Source organism: Triturus cristatus, chromosome 1_1 (assembly GCF_964204655.1).
Source record: "Triturus cristatus chromosome 1_1, aTriCri1.1, whole genome shotgun sequence".
NCBI lineage: Eukaryota > Metazoa > Chordata > Amphibia > Caudata > Salamandridae > Triturus > Triturus cristatus.
In genome coordinates this window covers 140048245-140068502 of record NC_140579.1, presented here as the reverse complement: position 1 = coordinate 140068502, position 20258 = coordinate 140048245, and the positions used below count along the sequence as shown (strand labels likewise).

At 48.9% G+C, this 20258-nt stretch overlaps 3 pseudogenes across 6 annotated transcripts in view; all 3 read left to right on the top strand.

Annotated features, from left to right (window-relative positions):
- Nucleotides 1-20258, top strand: part of LOC146869834 (beta-1,3-galactosyltransferase 9 pseudogene) — a 198830-nt pseudogene that overhangs the window by 95421 nt on the left and 83151 nt on the right. The window lies entirely within an intron of this gene.
- The window catches only part of LOC146869835 (beta-1,3-galactosyltransferase 9 pseudogene), a 155660-nt pseudogene that overhangs the window by 95390 nt on the left and 40012 nt on the right, over nucleotides 1-20258 (top strand). Inside the window, exon 1 of one of the 3 annotated variants that reach the window (XR_014967603.1) lies at nucleotides 2425-2549. The exons of 1 other annotated variant lie outside the window; for it this stretch is intronic. The product of XR_014967603.1 is annotated as a beta-1,3-galactosyltransferase 9 pseudogene, transcript variant X1 (transcript). Of the gene's footprint in view, nucleotides 1-2424; nucleotides 2550-2855; nucleotides 2987-20258 lie in introns of those variants that run through there. One more of the 3 variants, XR_014967614.1, reaches the window with a different exon arrangement.
- LOC146869836 (beta-1,3-galactosyltransferase 9 pseudogene) lies at nucleotides 2547-4523 on the top strand (annotated as a pseudogene). Its single transcript, XR_014967516.1, has one exon. The product of XR_014967516.1 is annotated as a beta-1,3-galactosyltransferase 9 pseudogene (transcript).

Sequence of the window (20258 nt, the reverse complement as noted above, 5' to 3'; positions counted from 1 at the left end):
GATAGCATCAGTAGCTGCGATGAAGGTGGTCTCGGTGCTGTGGTTGCTGTGGAAATTGGGAAGAGTCGAGTAGGAGGTTCCATTGCAGATTGTTGTTGGTTGATGACTTTTTATGCTGGGCCTTGCCGTTGGTTTCTTTAGTAGGGTGTTGACTTCTGCATGTTTCCAGTCCTCTGGGATATAGGCCATGGCAATTGAGGTGTTAAACAAAGTGGTGAGTATGTGGCTAATTCTTGAAGATGTGGAGATGGTATGGGTCGGTTGGGGCCCCTGAGGGGACCGAGTTAATCACGGAGGCGGTGTCCCGTTGGGCCAGCGGGCTCCTTTCGGTTAGTCGGTGTGTTGGTCCAACAAGTCTGGCTTTGAACTGGATTTTCAAGTTCCGTTGATTTGGGCGATATTGTAGTGGAAGAAGTTTGCAAGGTTGTCCCAGAGTGCCTGCCAGGGGGTAATGTTTGTTGCTGCTGAGGGGTTGGAGAATTCTGTGACAATGTTGAGGAGTTCTTTGCTGTTATTGGAGCTTGATTCTATGCGTGAGGCTAAGGCGTTTTCCTTCAATTCTCTCATCTCTGTCATCGAGGTTAGGGGCTCTCTTGAAGGCGTTCTTGTTAGTTGTGTCCTTGCTAGTATGCCATCTCCTTTCAAGTTGTTTACAGTGTATTTAGAGATTCTGAGATCTTCAGTGTAACTGCTAGCTCGCTTGGTGGACCTTCTGTGGGTGTTGTTGCCAATGGGAGCGATGCTGACAGCGCATTTGGTGATCCAACTGTTGGAAGTGTCTGATGTTCTGGTCTAGGTTAGAGATGGGGTGGGGGTGTTGATCCATGTATCCTTAGAGACTTTGCTCCCGCTGCGGTGGGCAGACTGGGGGCGGAGGTCCGTGGGCTGATGATGTTGAAGTGGACGATGGAGTGGTTGGTCCAGGTGAATTCCATGGTGTGGCTGTACTTGATGCGGTCCCTGGAGTGAAGATGGGTTCTGGAATGTGGCCTGCAGTATGCATGGAGTCGTGGACGAGTTTGGTGAATCTGATGTTGTTCATGCTGTCGGAGGTTGGTAGTGTTGATGTCATTGTGATTGTCACGATGGAAGCGGAGATTGCAAAGGAAAATGTAGTTGGTGAAGTCTATGGCGACGGAGGTGATGAAGTTGCAGAAGGCTGGACGTGCTCCTGATAGTTGTTTTGTTATCGGTTTGGAGTCGGAAGTAAAGGTGTTCCATGGCTGGGGTGATGTTATTTGTGCTGGTGCATTGGATGGATTTCTTGTGTATGATGGCCATTCCTCCGCCAGGCATTGCGGTGGGTGATCTTGTATCCTTCGGGTATTGCAGTGGTGATGTTGGGCACAGAAGTGGGATTGAGCAACGTCTCAGTGAGGTAGAGGACATTGGGTGTGAGGGTGTAGATGAGGTCCCAAATCTTGGTGGTGTTTCCATAGTGAGTATGTGTTGAGAAGGGCACATGTGAGTTGGTGTTTTTGTTCAGGTGGGGTTGGTGGTGTGTTCAGCATGGGGATGGTCGGTGGGCTGGTGCGTGCGCTGTGGCAAGTGGCAGTGGGTGCAGGTGAAAGGTCCTACCCTAGAGCGTGGGTCGGCACAGTGGCAGTGTTTGTTGCGGCATCGGGGGTCGAGAGTGTAGAACTCGACGATAGTGTATCTGCGGGAGTGCCAGAGGACATGACGCTGGGCATGGACAGGTGCAGACAGGCTTGCTTGTGGCACGCCTGCAAAACGCCTGCTGTGCTCTGCATTATGTAGATCCTAGGTTGGGCGAGGCATAGTTGTCAGGAAGATCGGTGAGCAGGAAACATGGGCAGGGAAACCCAGGCAGCAGTGGTGTCACTGGATCAGGCTGGAACAAGTAGGAACTGGAGGCCACAGGCAAGTGGCAGGCTTGGTGCCCAGGTGCTTATATGACGCTGTAGAAGCTTCTGTACATCTTAGATTCCATGTTGTATGTTACACACACAGACAGGAGCCTGCAGGGCATCTGTTGTCTTGTAAATGGGAGAGGGGCTCTGCTCAGCCTGTGCCAAGAGTATTCAAAGTATGACTTGGCAGGAAAAGAAGGCTTCAGGTGTGTGTGGACCACAGAGGCCTTCTCTGGTGCGCCAAGATCTTTTGCTGCATTTGGTGAAACTGCTTGTTTGCAAGAACTCATGGGTGTCAAAGATAGAGAGGTAATCTCTGGGGGTGAAAGGAGCTCTAGTGTTAACACCCTCTCCACCAGGAGTGGAGGCTTTCTTGGAGTTTTGCACCCATGTTGGAGTAGTTCTTCTGCACTCATCATAAATGCTGAATTATGACCTGCACATCCTGCTGTCTCTGAGCATGCACGTGTGATTGTTTGCTGATGCAGCTCTCTTGCTATCTTTCAGGTTTGATCGGTGTTCTGCTGGCCAACTACTGATGCTGCCCAGAAGAGTCGCACCAGTGACCAGAAGACCTTGATGGATAGAAGTCTTCTGGATCCCTGCCAGGCCGACCACAGGGCGCACTTGAACATACAAGGCAGAGGTCCACCAGTGACCACCCAGTGGGACGTTTCTGTGAGTTCCAACTGTGACCAGAGACTTCAATGAGTAGAGACTTTAGTTTGTCACTTGTTCCTGCAGTGATTGACCCAATGAACGTGGCAGTCCGATAGTAAGTGCTGCAGGACAGGGAACCTCCAAACAGTCAACAGCCTCAGAAGGCTGCGGCAATGCGGTTCTGGCGATGGATGTGTTGGACAAAATCCCGCTCCTTGTGTTTGCTCAGACTCTTGCTCTTCCTGGGTTCTACCTTCCTGATATTGACCCTGGTTGCTGTGGGACTGCTGGAAGAGGCACTTTCTTGGATGGTTCTCCCACTGCTGGTGAAGAGCCGCGCTTCTGAGCTGCGAGCTAAGGCTGCAAACTTTAACACCACCTTCCTGCGCCTGAGAACTCCTGCCTACTACCATATCGCTAATGCCAAAGCGTGCCAACCAGACACCCCCTTCATGGTGAGCTTTGTGATTAGTGCACCTTCCAATGTTGTAAACCGACAGGCTATCAGGAAGACCTGGTCGAGAATCCGGGTGGTTGGGGGACATCATATTTTGACTCTCTTTGCCTTAGGAATGTCGACCTCGCTGACAGCTCAGGCAGAAATAGAGGAGGAATCTGCCCAGCACGGTGACATAGTCCAAGGGCTTTTCACTGACACCTACCGCAACCTGACTCACAAGACTGTGATGATCATGCAGTGGACGGCCACATTCTGCCCCCATGTCCGCTACGTCCTGAAGGTGGACGACGATGTTTATGTGAACTTAGAAGGGCTGGTTGGCTACCTCCAGTCTTTGGGAGAGAAGCCAGCAGACCTGTATATCGGCCGCATCCACTGGTGGGTTAATCCTAGACGCGACTCCTCTAGCAAATATTACGTGTCGGAAGTCACATACCCAGAACAATACTTTCCGCCATACTGCAGTGGTGCGGCATACCTAGTCTCTGGGGATGTGGCACTGAAATTCTACGTAGCCTCCTTGGAGATTCCATTTGTCCCGATGGAGGACGTCTATGTTGGGATCTGCACCCAGAAGCTGGGGATTGCACCTATGCACTTGTCGAAGATGACAGGGACCCTACACTACATCGAGGATGCTTGCTGCTACCAAATTATCTTCACCTCCCATCATGTTAAGCCCAGCGAGATGGAGAAGGTGTGGCAGCTGATTCAAGAAGGCCACAAGTGCTCTTGGATTCAGAAGCACTTAGGACTTCTGCACTGTAAGCTCCTCAATCAATTCACTTCGCACTGACTGGAGAGCTGCAGAGAAGGTCGTCATTCACAGCGTACCATCAAAACACTCAAGTCCCGGGTGCAGACAGGGTCGAGCCAGTCTGTCCTGGAAAAGTCTTGAGCCTGGATTAACTCAAAACCTCAGCACTTGAAACTGGAACCTATTCCAACATGGCCCTCCAAGGAGAGCAGATGATGCTGGGAAGGCAGTGAAAGTGGTGCATATGGGAGGACCACCCCAATTAAACCAATGCTCCAGCAGATGAAACAGACCTGCCGAGCATCAAGGGTCACACAGGCATCAGGTGTTTTCGGCTGTATCTACCCCATCTTGGATACAGATTCCAACTGTGAGCAGAAGATCACGAAGAGAAATCGACGTCCGCATCTTACCATACCGTTGGTGCCCTCAACCTGTTGAATGTTGACTGCTTCAAGTATTGTTGCACTGAAGCCTAGAATTTAATGTGGTCATTTATGGAGCAATATTGTTGAGAAATCCAAGAAAGGGAAGCTGAACTGTGGCTAGTTGGCGGCAGCACAGAACGGCTACTGAGGGAACAGTCAATTAGAACTAGTCAGAGATGGTTGTGAAATCACTGTGACATGTTACTTGTGGCCAAGTGGGGCTCAGGAAATGCTCTTCGTTGTAAAAAGGCTACTGCACGGGGGACTATGGCCAACCTGTTACACATTTAGTGCCTTTTACTCCTGCAGGACCTCAACAGACCAAATAAAGTATATTTATTTATTTATTTATTTATTTATTTTTGAGATTTATACAGCGCGTACAATTGCCCGTAGGCGTCCCGGCGCTAGAAACTTTGAAGGTATTCCCGAGGTTAGGCCGGTAACTATTCTTGATCAAACAGCCAGGTCTTTATCTTTCTACGGAAATGCATCAGGGATGGGCTGTCTTTGATGGATGCTGGCAGGGAGTTCCATAACCTGGGAGCTGCCACAAGGAAGCGTCTATCGCCCCAGTTAACTGTTTTTGTTCGTGGTATTTGAAGGATTTTAAGATTGTTAGATCGGAGCGATCTTATGGAGGACTGGTATCTGAGATGGGATTTCAGGAAATGTGGACCACAGTTGTGCAATGCTTTATAGAGTATGCACGAAAACAGAACAAACAGTTCAAGCTGAGAAATACTCAACACAATACTTTAATGGCTCCTAAAAAGAAATGAAACTGAAAAGGAGGGTTTTAAGAATTACCTTATTATTTGACGGAAATGATTTGAATTTATTTCATATTTCAAAAATGATCTTGCGCAGAGACATTTCTTTTGTTGCGCTAAGGTCTAATATACAAAATTTAACAAGACATATATTACAATGACACATAACTGATGATCCCCTGAAAACAAATAGAAAATATATGCAAACATTCATCAAACACTCATGGCCATTATACTCATGCATACACGGCAAACATACAAAAACTGTCAAAAACTGGGTCCTTGTGGCGACCTTTCTTCCCTTGTACAATTAATTACATCTCAATTAAATGTCCAAAAACATTTCATTATTGCATTGCCCAAATGAATATAACAAATTGTTTTAAACTTCACATGGAAATAAAATTTTTTGAAAGCGGTGCGACACAAGGAAATGAGAACTGGTCGACGCGTTTCGAACCCCAGAATTATGGGTTCTCCTCAGGACCAACCAATTTCTGAAATGAACAATAGAAAGGTTTTAGGATGTGATATTGAACTCAGAGTAACTACGAAGCACCAACAGGGCTTCTCAAACACCCACCTTAGAACGTGGAAATCTATCTGCCTGAAATGGATGCGAGTAGTTTCCAATGCAGAGGGACCTAAACATAAAAAACACCAGAACCAACTATATTAAGATTTCAACTTTTATACCACAGGCTGTACAAATAGCACATGACACACAGAAGACTTTGGACAAAGGTAGGGAAGGTTTGCTCGACTTACTGGAACAAGAGAACGTGTCCTCTTTTCCGGCTGCCAATAATTGAATACTTCTGTATCTAAAGGGAGGGAGAATGGTCGAAATGAATTGCGTTAACTATCGTCATCTCTTTAATAACTCTGCACCCGTTAACATGCGCATACGAAAACCAAGACCACAACCAGCTGAATGAAGTTTAGAACTTACTTAGATAAGTTTCTCAGTCAACAAAAAGATGCTCATCCCGCGCCGGAATCCTAAAAAAACGAAACGAGCTGTGTAAGTCATCAGCGGAGACTCTAACGACCTGATATCCCAGATCTCCTGTTCCCTAGACATGACAAAACCTTGTTTCCTTACCGGGAGTACATTTTCCATCCGTCCGCAACCTAGTCAAACCACGAATGAAGATACACACAGCCTTGTGGGTACTAGTGACGTATAGCTTTCCTTAGGACTACCAGAAGCGCAAAGCTTACTGGTACATGTAGTTTATGCTCAGCGACCCCACAGGTGTGTTTTTGAAAATGTGGCTAGGATTTAGTGAACCTGAAAAACAGTGTTTCGAATTTGAAATGCTAAAAATGAAAAAGACAAAGACAAGTGGTTGCCGGGTGTTGTGGTTATTAAATGTTTAGTTTGTTTTGTGTTGTCTGAGTCTTAGTCATCCCCTGTTTGTCATCTGTGATGGCAGAGAATGATGCCTTCGCTTACAGCGAAGAACACATTCAGAATTTGATACGAGCACCGCCGGTCTTCGCATCGGCCACCTTGAGTGTTACAGCAAAAACACAGAACGAGTCGGATAAACTCACCAGATTACGTAAAAAACAAATACGCACGGACCTTCACGGACATTTCTTACTACAGCACTTAAAGGAAGGCACCATTCCATCAGGGCTTCAGATACGTAACATTCCAGTAGTTTTTATAGACGACCCAATCTACAAGAAAGGTTATAGTTGCATAGAGACCAAATGCAGCAGGGACCTTATGGTCCTCACGGTGGAGACAGCCCATAGACTTTCATTGATACAACTACAGGAGATTGCGGACCTAGAAAGTGAGATCAAAAACAATCCTAACCTTACGGATGCGAAGGCCTTATTGGAAAAAGTGGAGAAAGAAATTCTCGAGTTTAAAGATTACACGGTTATCCAAAAAAGTAACAAATTCGAGCAGGACAAAAAGAATTTTTCGTTGGAATCGACTTATCCCTACCTAAACAAGGACTTCTATTCGACCAACGATTCTAGAAATTATCTCCAAAACTATCAGGGGAGATCCCGGAAGAGATTCATTAATTTTTCAGAATCGTCATCATCTTCTAGTGAGACTACAGATACAACGACTAGGGCCAATCAGAACCAAAGGGGTAACCAACAAAATCAGGACCCACAAACATCCAATCAGGAGGCACGTTTTTTAGGCCGAGGCCAACGACAAGGCAGAGGACGGTTGCGATATTCCCAACCATGGGAAATGAGGACACGACGCCAATATTACAGGAGTTAACTCCATCACCAATTTATAATTTGTCTGACAAAATACTCACAGTAGCGGAAATTTCCATTCTCCAAAAAGGACTAAGCTTTGTTCCTTCTAGATCTACAGACTTCATCAAAATGAAGCTTGAAACCATGGAGTTCTGTCGCAAAATCCGTTTGAAAACGTTTTTTTCTGAGACAACCGAGGCAGTAACGGCAGAAATCACGGGACTAAAGAGGAAATCTACTTTTTGTCCAACAGGACCCAAGGTCCCTAAGGAAATCGCAACGTTTGAGAGAACCATCTTATCAGGAATACAGGCAATGGAAAGCAAAAAAAGCTTTGTGAGGTTTAACTTAGCCAAAAAGGAAAAAGATGCCCTTATCGACCTGCAAAATGACAGATCTATTGTAGTTAAGCAGGCTGACAAAGGTGGGGCAGTGGTCCTTTGGGACGTCAATAAATATAAGAACGAAGTACTCCGCCAATTGGAAGACGTGACCTGCTACCGGAAAATCACAAAAGACCCAACTAAAGAACTACAAGACCAACTATTTCATATCATAGAGGAAGGCTTTTCACAAGGTTTCGTGGGACCTAAAGAACGCTTGTTCCTGAAAAATATGAACCCAAGGATTCCGGTCTTCTATGCCTTACCTAAACTCCATAAAAATGAATTGGACCCCCCAGGACGACCCATAGTTTCTGGGTGTGAATCACTTATTGAGCCAGTGGCTCAATACATCGACTTTTTTCTGAAACCATTCATCAAGCAGGTGCCGGCACATTTGAAAGACACCACTGCTTTCCTGAACAGAATCACATCCGTGCATTTCAACAAAAGCACACAATTGATGGTGACAATGGATGTGGTGTCACTCTACACCCAAATCCCACAAGATCAAGCTTTGGAGGCCTTAGAGTGGTTTTTAAATTTAAGAGAGCGACCAGTACAAGTTCCCACGGAATTTCTCCTGACTCTGGCTAAGTTTGCACTATCTAAAAATTACTTTTCTTTTGACTCAGAGTTTTTTTACCAAATACGAGGCGTGGCCATGGGTTGTCCTTTCGCACCTTAGTTGGCAGTTTTATTCATGGGTTTATATGAAAATAATTTCATACATAATAACAACCCGTTCGCTGCTAATATTTCCAACTATATGCGTTACATCGACGACATTTTCTTAATTTGGACTGGCACACAGCAATCACTAGACGAGTTTATTTGTTGGCTCAATGGAAGATCAAATGACATCAAATTCAGCAGTGTCTCATCAAACGATTCAATCACTTTTCTGGACGTCAAGGTAGTGGCTTCGGATGGAGAGCTCGAGACCACACTTTTTAGAAAAGAGACAGATCGGAACAAGGCCCTTCATTTTACGAGCAACCATCCTCGTAGTCTGAGACAAAATCTACCCTATGGTCAGTTCTTGCGAATTCGCAGGAACTGCACCAAAAAAGAGGAATATTTCAGGCATGCAAACAAATTAAGGGACCGCCTCCTTGAGAGGGGTTATCCAAAGAAATTAATTAAACATTCTTTGAAGAGAGCTTGGTGGACACCAAGAGAGACATTGCTGGAGCAAAGAATTAGGAAAAAGGGTGACAGATCGGTCTGTGTGACAACATTTTGCCCTAATAGCCACCAACTCCGCAAACTCATCCTGGGCAATTGGCATTTAATCAAGGACCTCCATGAGGATTTTTCGAGACCTCCGATGTTTGCGTTCAAAAAGGAGAAAAGTGTAGCTAACTACATAGTACGTGCTGCCTTACCGAAAGAAGAACAGCGTACATTAAGGAGTATGCTCAACCTACCACCAGTTATGGGGCACCACAAATGTGGAACATGCATAAACTGTGATCAGACCATTGAAGGCGATGTTTTTTCATTCAACACCACGCACTGGAAGCATAACACATTCAGTAATTGCAAAACGAAGAACGTCGTTTATGCAATAGTTTGTCCGTGTCCCAAGCTTTACATTGGGAAAACAACGCAGGAGGTGCGACAACGCATCATCCAGCATAAATCTAGAATCAGACGTCGAGTTGAGAATGCCCCTTTAGTCCATCATTGGGTCTCTCATTCACACAGTGAGGCAGATTTGAGATGGACAGTTTTGTCCAAAATTGAAAGAGATCCACGTGGAGGAGATTTTGAAGGCCAATTAAGCCGTCGCGAGGCATTATTAATCATGAAGTACAACACGGCTATTAATGGCCTGAATGAAGTCGCTGAGATTTTCAGACCAATTCCTTAATGTAAAAAGAACACCTTTTCTCTGTCGCTGTCTCCAAGTTTTGGGCTTTGTCTGTTCTGCTGCTACAATTTTTTATACAATTATAATTGATGGAGAGTTCAGATCATTAGTTGAGCCATGCATTTCGCCTTGGGGAAGCCTTCCCCGTAATTTAGGTGCGCAGCAAAGGATTTGTTCTACATTTGTGAATACACAACTATATAGGAAGGATTTTTTAACCACAACACCCGGCAACCACTTGTCTTTGTCTTTTTCATTTTTAGCATTTCAAATTCGAAACACTGTTTTTCAGGTTCACTAAATCCTAGCCACATTTTCAAAAACACACCTGTGGGGTCGCTGAGCATAAACTACATGTACCAGTAAGCTTTGCGCTTCTGGTAGTCCTAAGGAAAGCTATACGTCACTAGTACCCACAAGGCTGTGTGTATCTTCATTCGTGGTTTGACTAGGTTGCGGACGGATGGAAAATGTACTCCCGGTAAGGAAACAAGGTTTTGTCAGGTCTAGGGAACAGGAGATCTGGGATATCAGGTCGTTAGTCTCCGCTGATGACTTACACAGCTCGTTTCGTTTTTTTAGGATTCCGGCGCGGGATGAGCATCTTTTTGTTGACTGAGAAACTTATCTAAGTAAGTTCTAAACTTAATTCAGCTGGTTGTGGTCTTGGTTTTCGTATGCGCATGTTAACGGGTGCAGAGTTATTAAAGAGATGACGATAGTTAACGCAATTCATTTCGACCGTTCTCCCTCCCTTTAGATACAGAAGTATTCAATTATTGGCAGCCGGAAAAGAGGACACGTTCTCTTGTTCCAGTAAGTCGAGCAAACCTTCCCTACCTTTGTCCAAAGTCTTCTGTGTGTCATGTGCTATTTGTACAGCCTGTGGTATAAAAGTTGAAATCTTAATATAGTTGGTTCTGGTGTTTTTTATGTTTAGGTCCCTCTGCATTGGAAACTACTCGCATCCATTTCAGGCAGATAGATTTCCACGTTCTAAGGTGGGTGTTTGAGAAGCCCTGTTGGTGCTTCGTAGTTACTCTGAGTTCAATATCACATCCTAAAACCTTTCTATTGTTCATTTCAGAAATTGGTTGGTCCTGAGGAGAACCCATAATTCTGGGGTTCGAAACGCGTCGACCAGTTCTCATTTCCTTGTGTCGCACCGCTTTCAAAATTTTTTATTTCCATGTGAAGTTTAAAACAATTTGTTATATTCATTTGGGCAATGCAATAATGAAATGTTTTTGGACATTTAATTGAGATGTAATTAATTGTACAAGGGAAGAAAGGTCGCCACAAGGACCCAGTTTTTGACAGTTTTTGTATGTTTGCCGTGTATGCATGAGTATAATGGCCATGAGTGTTTGATGAATGTTTGCATATATTTTCTATTTGTTTTCAGGGGATCATCAGTTATGTGTCATTGTAATATATGTCTTGTTAAATTTTGTATATTAGACCTTAGCGCAACAAAAGAAATGTCTCTGCGCAAGATCATTTTTGAAATATGAAATAAATTCAAATCATTTCCGTCAAATAATAAGGTAATTCTTAAAACCCTCCTTTTCAGTTTCATTTCTTTTTAGGAGCCATTAAAGTATTGTGTTGAGTATTTCTCAGCTTGAACTGTTTGTTCTGTTTTCTTGTATTTTCGGCTCAGTTCAGCTGAGTTTTTTGAGCCATAACCCGGTGTTGTTTTCTAGCTTATAGAGTATGCACAGCACTTTAAACTTGATCCTGTTTCGAATCTTGAGCCAATGCAAGTCCCTTATAGTCTCAGAGATTGGTGCGAATTTAGGGATTCCAGACAGGAGGCGGGCTGCAGCATTCTGGATGGTCTGCATTTTGTTGGTCACTCTTGCTTGGGCGTTGATGAATAAGCCGTTACAATAGTCAAGAGATGACAGCACGAGGGCGCTTACCAGCATCTTACCTGCTGAGGTTGGTAAAAACGGCATGATTTTCTTGATCAACCTAAGTTTGTGATGGGCTGTTGCTGCTATTTTATTTGAGTGGGCCATAAAATTTAATTTATCGTCAAAAATCACCCCCAGATTTCTGACGGTGATGGCTGGTGTAGGTGGTGTTCCGTGCGTGGGGGGCCACCAGGTGTTTGACCATCCTGGGGAGAGATGTCCAAATATGACGACCTCCGTTTTTTCTGCATTTAACTTTAGACAGTTAGAGGCCATCCACTCACCGATCGCCCGCATGCCCTCTTGAAAGTTTTCAGCTACCTTGTCTCCATTCCCGTTAATGGCCAACACAAGCTGGGTGTCATCCGCGTACGAAGTAAGGCTCGTCCCATAGGCCTTGATGACAGAGGCCAGGTCCGACACGTAGATATTGAATAGTGTTGGACTAAGGGATGAGCCTTGGGGATCCCCACACGGTAGTGACAGCTTGTGCGATTGGAAGGGCCCCAGTGTGACCACCTGTGATCTACCGGCCAAGAAGGAGGAGAGCAGATTTCTAGCCATGTGGCGGATGCCCAGGTTTTCGGCACGGTCGACCAGGATCTTGTGGTCGACCGTGTCGAAGGCTGCCGACAGATCGAGCAGTACGAGTATTGCTGTACCTCCCTGGTCCCGAATCACTCTTATGTCCTCTGTAGCTTTTATTAAGGCAGTTTCGGTTCCGTGGAACTTGCGGAAACCAAATTGGGTGTTGTCCAGTAGTTGATGTTTTTCTATGAACTCTGAGAGTTGTGAGTTCATAGCCTTTTCCACTACCTTTGCTAAAAAGGGGAGACTGGCTATGGGGCGGTAGTTTTTTGGTTGGTCCTTTTCCAAATTAACTTTCTTAAGTAGGGGTTTGACCAAGGTATTTTTAAGGGAGTCTGGGTATATCCCAGTTCTGAACATTGTGTTGCAGATTGATACAATGTCAGGGGAGAGATAGTCCATGATCAGACGAATGACTTTTAGAGGACAAGAATCTAATGCTGAGCCTGATTTGATTGTGGCCGTTGTTTCCTTGATTTGTGTTTCTCCAAGGTCTAAGAACTGAGAAAGTTCGATATTGTTGGTCCCGTTGTTAGATATGGGGGGGCTGATTACTGTTTTTGTGGAGAATGCTTGATATATATCATTTACCTTTGTGAAAAAGAAATCAGCCAGAGAATCACAAAAGACTTGGGATTGTGGAGGATTCAGGTCCGGTGCGTTTCCCGCTAAGACCTTAGTTATCTCAAAAAGTTTTTTACTTGAGTTTTTAGCAGAATTGATTTGTTCAGTGAAATAGGATTTTTTTGTCTCGACAATAAGAGCTTTGTATTGTCCGAGTGCTTCCTTATAGCTGGTCTTGCTTTCAGCGCTGTAGGATCTGCGCCAATGTCTCTCCCTGTTTCTACAGAATTGCCTCTTAATACGGAGCTCCTCTGTAAACCATGGGGCTGATGGCGTTGCTCTGTTTCTAGAGAGTTTTTTAGTTGGGGCTAAGGAGTGGGTGGCGGTACCTATCCACTCCTGAAATTGTCGTGTGGCCAAGTTTGGATCAAATGTTGAGTCAGGACGAGTTTTTTCAAGTAGGCTCGTTAGCTCAGCGTGATCGATGTCCTTCCAAACTTTGATGGTTTGTGGTTTCGGTACAGAGTGGGGTCTGAGTCTATTTAATGTGACTGATATTTTTATAAAAATGGCGAAGTGGTCGGTCCATGGCATTGGTAAGGTATCTATTATATTAACGCCTTGCATATTAGTAAAAATGCCGTCTAACGTGTGACCGGCTATATGGGTGGGGGTGGTTACCAGTTGCCGAAGACTCATGGTGTGCATGTCTGATATCAAGGACTGGGTATCTTTGTCAGATGCATTCTCAAGATGGAAGTTCAAATCGCCCAATAATGTAAATGAGTCTTCCAGCGCTGGAGCTTCTAGTAATGCACCCAGATTTGCTAGAAAGTTGGTGCGAGAGCCTGGTGGTCGATATAGTAGGATGCCTTTAAAATGAAACGATGGGGTGAGTTTAAGATTGAAAAGAAGGGCTTCGCAGGAGGTGGAGTGAATGTGAGATATTCTGACCGTTATGTGGTCGTGGGCGATGATGGCTAGTCCTCCTCCGCGCTGCCCCACTCTATCTAGGCGATAGGCGTTATAGGCTGGGGGGGTCGCAACTGCCATGTCAGGATCGGATGCTCCATCCGTCCATGTCTCCGTCAGAAAGAGACAATCATGGTTGTTGTTGATAATAAGATCGGGTATTTCTTGCCGGTGCTTGACAAGAGATCGTGCATTGATTAGTGCAGCGGTGATGTCGGAAGACATAGATGCAGTGACCGCATGCGTTTTGATTTTTTCATTCATTATCTGTAGCTTCACGTTACAGTGGGGACATGTAAATTTTGTGGTATCTGACCATAGGTGTGGATTATATTGAGCGCAGTCGGTGTTAGGCGTGCGCAGTGCCATCAATGTAGATTTGGGGTAGATGTGGGGAGCCTGTCGCGGGGATTGATCAGAGGTTCTGGCCCCTGGCCCGGTCTCGGCACAGACGAGCACAGACGAGCTTGCCTTATGCGCGCCTTCGTCGCGCCCGCTGCGCTCGTCCGCTGCGCTTCCGGAACATGCACATATTTGTAGGGAGGGAGCAATGCGAGAGACGTGGCCTCAAGGTGGGCGTGTCCCAGTCAGGGAGAGGGGAATGAAGTTGGCGGGAAAACGGCGATTTTGCCCTTACCAGTGCTCGTTTTTCAGCAGGAAAGGGTGCCTGCACACTGCAGTGATGTGACAGGGAAGGTGAGTGATTTTAAAAGCAAAAGTGAAATTTTACACTTTTAAAACAAAGTTATGCTCAGTTTTCCTTGCTACTCCCGGCTGTGCCTCAGGAGGGTTCAAAAGTTATCTAAAGCACTAGTAGTCAGCGCATCTTTTATAACTTTGAAGAGGGCGGGCGTGGCCTCAAGGTGGGCGTGTCCCAGTCAGGGAGAGGGGAATGAAGTTGGCGGGAAAATGGCGATTTTTCCCTTACCAGTGCTCGTTTTTCAGCAGGAAAGGGTGCCTGCACACTGCAGTGATGTGACAGGGAAGGTGAGTGATTTTAAAAGCAAAGTGAAATTTTACACTTTTAAAACAAAGTTATGCTCAGTTTTCCTTGCTACTCCCGGCTGTGCCTCAGGAGGGTTCAAAAGTTATCTAAAGCGCTAGTAGTCAGCGCGTCTTTTATAACTTTGAAGAGGGGGGGGCGTGGCCTCATGGTGGGCGTGTCCCAGTCAGGGAGAGGGGAATGAAGTTGGCGGGAAAACGGCGATTTTGCCCTTACCAGTGCTCGTTTTTCAGCAGGAAAGGGTGCCTGCACACTGCAGTGATGTGACAGGGAAGGTGAGTGATTTTAAAAGCAAAGTGAAATTTTACACTTTTAAAGCAAAGTTATGCTCAGTTTTCCTTGCTACTCCCGGCTGTGCCTCAGGAGGGTTCAAAAGTTATCTTAAAAGATGTTTCTTCTGTGTCTCTTTGTGCTGTCTGCACCTTCTGCAGTCCTGCAGTGCATCTTCTGGGAATAGATGTTCCACAAGTCCTTGGAGTCCTGCTGTCTGCACCTTTTGTGAGTCCCGCTCTGCACTGTCTGGGAATCATTGTTCCACACCTTCTTTAGATCAGCTGTTCAAAGGTGCACTGTTGGCAGGCTGACTGACCTGAACTGGAGGTTAGTCTAGATGTTTGCACTTTTGGAAGTTTCCTTCTGCGCTTTATGGAAGTTCCATTGTTCTGCACCTTCTTTTAGTCCAGTTACCTGCATCCTCTGTTGGCCCCGCCTTGGGCACCCTCTACTGGCCCCGCTGTGGGCACCCTCTACTGGCCCCGCTGTGGGCACCCTCTACTGGCCCCGCTGTGGGCACCCTCTACTGGCCCCGCTGTCGGCTCCCTCTCCTGGCCCCGCCGTCGGCTCCCTCTCCTGGCCCCGCCGTCGGCTCCCTCTCCTGGCCCCGCCGTCGGCACCCTCTCCTGGCCCCGCCGTCGGCTCCCTCTCCTGGCCCCGCCGTCGGCACCCTCTCCTGGCCCCGCTGTGGGCACCCTCTACTGGCCCCGCTGTGGGCACCCTCTACTGGCCCCGCCGTCGGCTCCCTCTCCTGGCCCCGCCGTCGGCTCCCTCTCCTGGCCCCGCCGTCGGCACCCTCTCCTGACCCCGCCGTCGGCACCCTCTCCTGGCCCCGCCGTCGGCACCCTCTCCTGGCCCCGCCGTCGGCACCATCTGCTGGCCCCGCCGTCGGCACCATCTGCTGGTCTGCACATGACGTAGGCTTCTCATGCCTACGAACGAGGCACTGCGCATCGCTCATGCCCTGGAATCCTTCTGTAAAGGGGTGTGGCTATGGGTGGTGCAACAGGTGCAGTTGCACCAGTGCCTCCGGAGCCCACTGCACTTCACTTGTTACTAGTTTACTGTTCAATCAGCAGACCGAGTTTGCTCTCCTTTCTTGCACCATAGCTAATTGCAACATTTTTTCCAGTGTATATATATATATATTTTTTTTTTACGTCCTGTGTTTATCTTCTATTTCCTGCCGCTGCGGCCCTGCCCCCCGTTCAGCGCCGCTCCCGCCTCCCACTCGTTCTGCTCCCGCCCCCCTCCCCTACTAAATAGCGACCGGTGCGCTGCCCATCTGCGCCCGTCCGCGACCCGACCAGCACCAGGAACCATGGTTCTCCTGGTCCCCACCGCTACGACTCAGCCACTCTCCACGCTCTCAACCCCAGAGACCACGCCGACTACGCAAGCTCCTCGCCCATCACGACCCATGGGCAGTTCTCGAGCGGACACTGCCGAAGATCCTTGGACCATCAACAAGGCACCAGCAACCGCCGAAGGGCCACCCACGGAGCGACCCACAGACCCTGACTTGCATCCTTCTCAGTGTACGCTCCCTAAACCGACACGCAGTAGAGATCTGGGACCTGATCGACACCCTCGCACCAGACGTCGCCTTCACGGAAACCTGGACCAATCCCACCTCCGGCCCTGACATCGCCACTGCAATCCCCGAGGGCTACAAGATCCAGAGAAAGGACCTCATACACCACCCGGGAGGAGGCCTCGCCATCGCACAGAGGACCCGCCTCCGACTCTCCACGTCTAGCTCGAACGACCCTCCCACTCCAACACGGAACACCTCCATTTCCAGATCCAGACCTGCCCCAGGACCACGCTACGCGGCACCCTCATCTACAGACCCCCTGGACCACACGCCCAGCCCGCAACCACCATCGCCGAGCTTGCCGCACCCCACGCCATCACCTCCACGGACTACATTCTGCTCGGGGACCTGAACTTCCACCTCAAGAACAGCCAGGACCCCGACTCCACCACACTTCTCAAACCTCACCAACCTAGGACTGAAACAGCTCGTCAGCACTGCCACCAACAGAGCGGATCACACCCTCGACCCCATCTTCGCGGGAGGATCAAACATCCGCTTCAGCCACACCATCCAGCCCCCCTGGACGGACCACCACTGCATCCATGTCACATTCAACACCACCGCCCCACCCAAGACCGCCATACGGCAGAACTGGGGTAAGGTCACAGAAGAGCACCTAAACTCCGCCCTTCTCCAAGACCTCCCAACGCTACGACCGACACCAACTCTGCAGCCAGGGAATTCCACTGCTGTTTCTCTTGCTGCGCCGACAAGCTAGCACCTCTCCGCTGCACCGCCAGACAAAGCCCCCTGAAGGCCGCCTGGTTCACCACGAACTCCATGAAGCCAGACGCTCCTGCAGACGCTTTGAGAAAACCTGGCAGAACCAGAAGACCACGGAAGCGTGGAACAACCACAAGAGAGCCCTGAAGGACTACCACCAGCGTATAAGGGATACCAAAAGGACTTTCATCAAAGACAAAGTCAAGACCAACCCATCCAACGTCAAGGAACTGTTCAACGTCATTCAGCAGTTCGTAAATCCCACATGCGAAGCCACGGACATCACACCCTCCCAGGAACTCTGCAACAAACTCAGCTCCTACTTCCACTTGAAGATCAAGGCCCTATACGACAACTTCAGCGAGCCAGCAGGAAACAGCACCACACCTCCCACCACAGCCGAGAAGCCTACCATCACCGCCTGGGCCCCCGCATCCATCGAGCTCATCATCTCAACCACGAAGGAGACGCACTCAGGAGCACCAACCGACCCCTGCCCCCCCTCACATCTTCCACAGGGCCACCGCTGTCATCGCACCCGAACTAGGACGGACAATCAACTCCTCCCTCAGATCTAGCATCTGACTGGAAACGTGCGGAGGTGAAACGTGCGGAGGTGAAACCACTCCTCAAGAAACCTACAGCCGACCCAACTGACCTGAAGAACTACCGGCCCATCTCCCTCCTCCCCCATCGCAGCCAAAGTCACCAAAAGACTCGTGAACACCCAGCTGACCACCTTCATCGAAGAGAACTCCATCCTAGAAGCATCCCAGTCTGGCTTCCACAGCACCGAGACTGCCCTCCTCGCCGCCACCGACTACATCCGCATGCTGCTAGACCAGGGACACACCGCAGCCCTCATCCTCCTAGACCTCTCCGCAGCTTTCGACACCGTCTCACATCGCACGCTAGCCGCTAGACTCCACATCTCAGGAATACAGGGATCCGCCCTCGACTGGATCCAATTCTTCCTCTCCGGCAGAACACAGAGGATCAGACTACCCCACCCCCCCTTTCCTCTCCGACCCCACTGACATTATCTGCGGAGTACCCCAATGATCGTCACTCAGCCCAATGCTCTTTAACATCTACATGGCCCCCATCGCCGCCATCGTCCGACAGCACGGGCTCAGCATCGTATCCTATGCAAACGACACCCAGAAGACACCAGACTCTGCTTCCAGGAAGGAATGAGAAACGTAGCAGCCTGGATGAAGGATAGCTGCCTTAAGATCAACTCTGAGAAGACCGAGGTCCTCATCCTTGGACCCTGCACCTCAGCATGGGACAACACCTGGTGGCCCCCTGCCCTCGGGAGCCCACTCACTCCGACAGACTACGCCGGGAACCTCGGCATAATCCTCGACTCCTCCCTCTCCATGAACCGCCAGATCAATGCCGTCACATCCACCAGTTGCAACTGCCTACGCATCCTCCGTAAGACTTTCAAATGGATCCCCCCCGACTGCAGAAAGACCGTCACCTATGCACTAATAACCAGCAGAATAGACTACGGCAACGCCCTCTACGCCGGAATCGATGAAACTCTTCTGCGCAAACTCCAAACCATTCAGAACACCGCTGCCAGGCTTATCCTAGGGACTCCGTGCCACGAGCATATGACCCAACACCTACGAAGCCTCCACTGGCTCTCCGTCGAGAAGAGGGTCACCTTCAAACTCCTCACCCACGCCTACCAGTCCCTCAACAACATCGGCCCCAAATACCTCAGCGACCGAGTATTTTTCCACGCACCCAAGAGGAACCTCTGCTCCGCCGACCTCGCCCTGGCAGAGGTCCCCGCATCCGCAGACACAGAATCGGCGGGAGAGCTTTCGCTTAAATCGCAGCCAAGACCTGGAATGAGCTGCCGGTCAGCATCCGACGCTCCCAAACGCTTCACACGTTCAGGAAGGACCTCAAGACCTGGCTCTTCGACTGACCTGGCCCTGCTCCCCCCCCTCCAGCACCTTTAGACCCTCACGGGTGAGTAGCGCGCTGTATAAACCTCTGATTGATTGACAGTGAGCATCACAGCAAGGTTATTAATATCACAATCACCCCCTCCGGCGGGCTCTTACTCCAGGCACTAGTGCAACTACACAATCACAGGCACCCAAGAAGAGCACGCTGCTCCTCATCACACATGACGTCAAGACACTGCCCCAATGACCAGACTTACAACACGCACCATCCAGCCAAGTACAACAATATAAAGCTCTAGCGTTCTAGCCCACTCGCCTCACAGCGCTGCACAATCAAACAAAGCAATATATGTCGACAGGAGTACCCACTGGTCATCACGCACAACACCAAACACTTCCCATATGAGTCACGCGCATGAGCCATGGGCTACCCTCTCGAGCCATAGGCCACCCTTGCGAACCATGGGCCTCCCTCGCGATAGGATAAAGCTCCTGTGTTCTGTCCCTCTTTCTTCAATGCTCTACACGCTCAAGCAGAGCAGTATATTATAGGAAAAGGGCTGGTGCTCCCCGTGGACAGTGTGGGTTGCTGCCGAAAGCCCCACAATTTGAGGGCCCGCACCACTGTGCCGAAGTCCAAGAATCATGGCTGCGAGGCTCAAGAGAGAGGACCTCTTCCCGCGGTCTCACAGCGCTGGATCATGGCTGTGAGGCTCAAGAGAGGGGACCACCTCTCCCTGCGGTCTCGCAGCGCTGGATCATGGCTGAGAGGCTCAAGAGAGAGGACCCCCTCCTGGTGGTCTTGCAGCACTGGATCATGGCTGTGAGGCTCAAGAGAGGGAAACCCTTTCCCTGCGGTCTCGTAGTGCTGGATCATGGCTGAGAGACTCAAGAGAGGGGACACCCTCTCCCTGCGGTCTCGCAGCGCTGGATCATGGCTGCGAGACTCAGAAGAGGGAACCCCCTCTCCCTGCAATCTTGCAGCGCTGGATCATGGCTGTGGGGACCCCCTCCCAGCGGTCTCACAGCGCTGGATCATGGCTGTGAGGCTCAGAAGAGAGGACCCCCTCCTGGCGGTCTCCCAGCACTGGTTCATGGCTGCGAGGCTCAGGAGAGGGGACCCCCTCCTGGCGGTCTCGCAGCGCTGGATCATGGCTGTGAGGCTCAAGAGAGGGGACCCCCTCCATGTGGTCTCGCAGTGCTGGATCATGGCTGTGGCGACCCCCTCCCGGTGGTCTC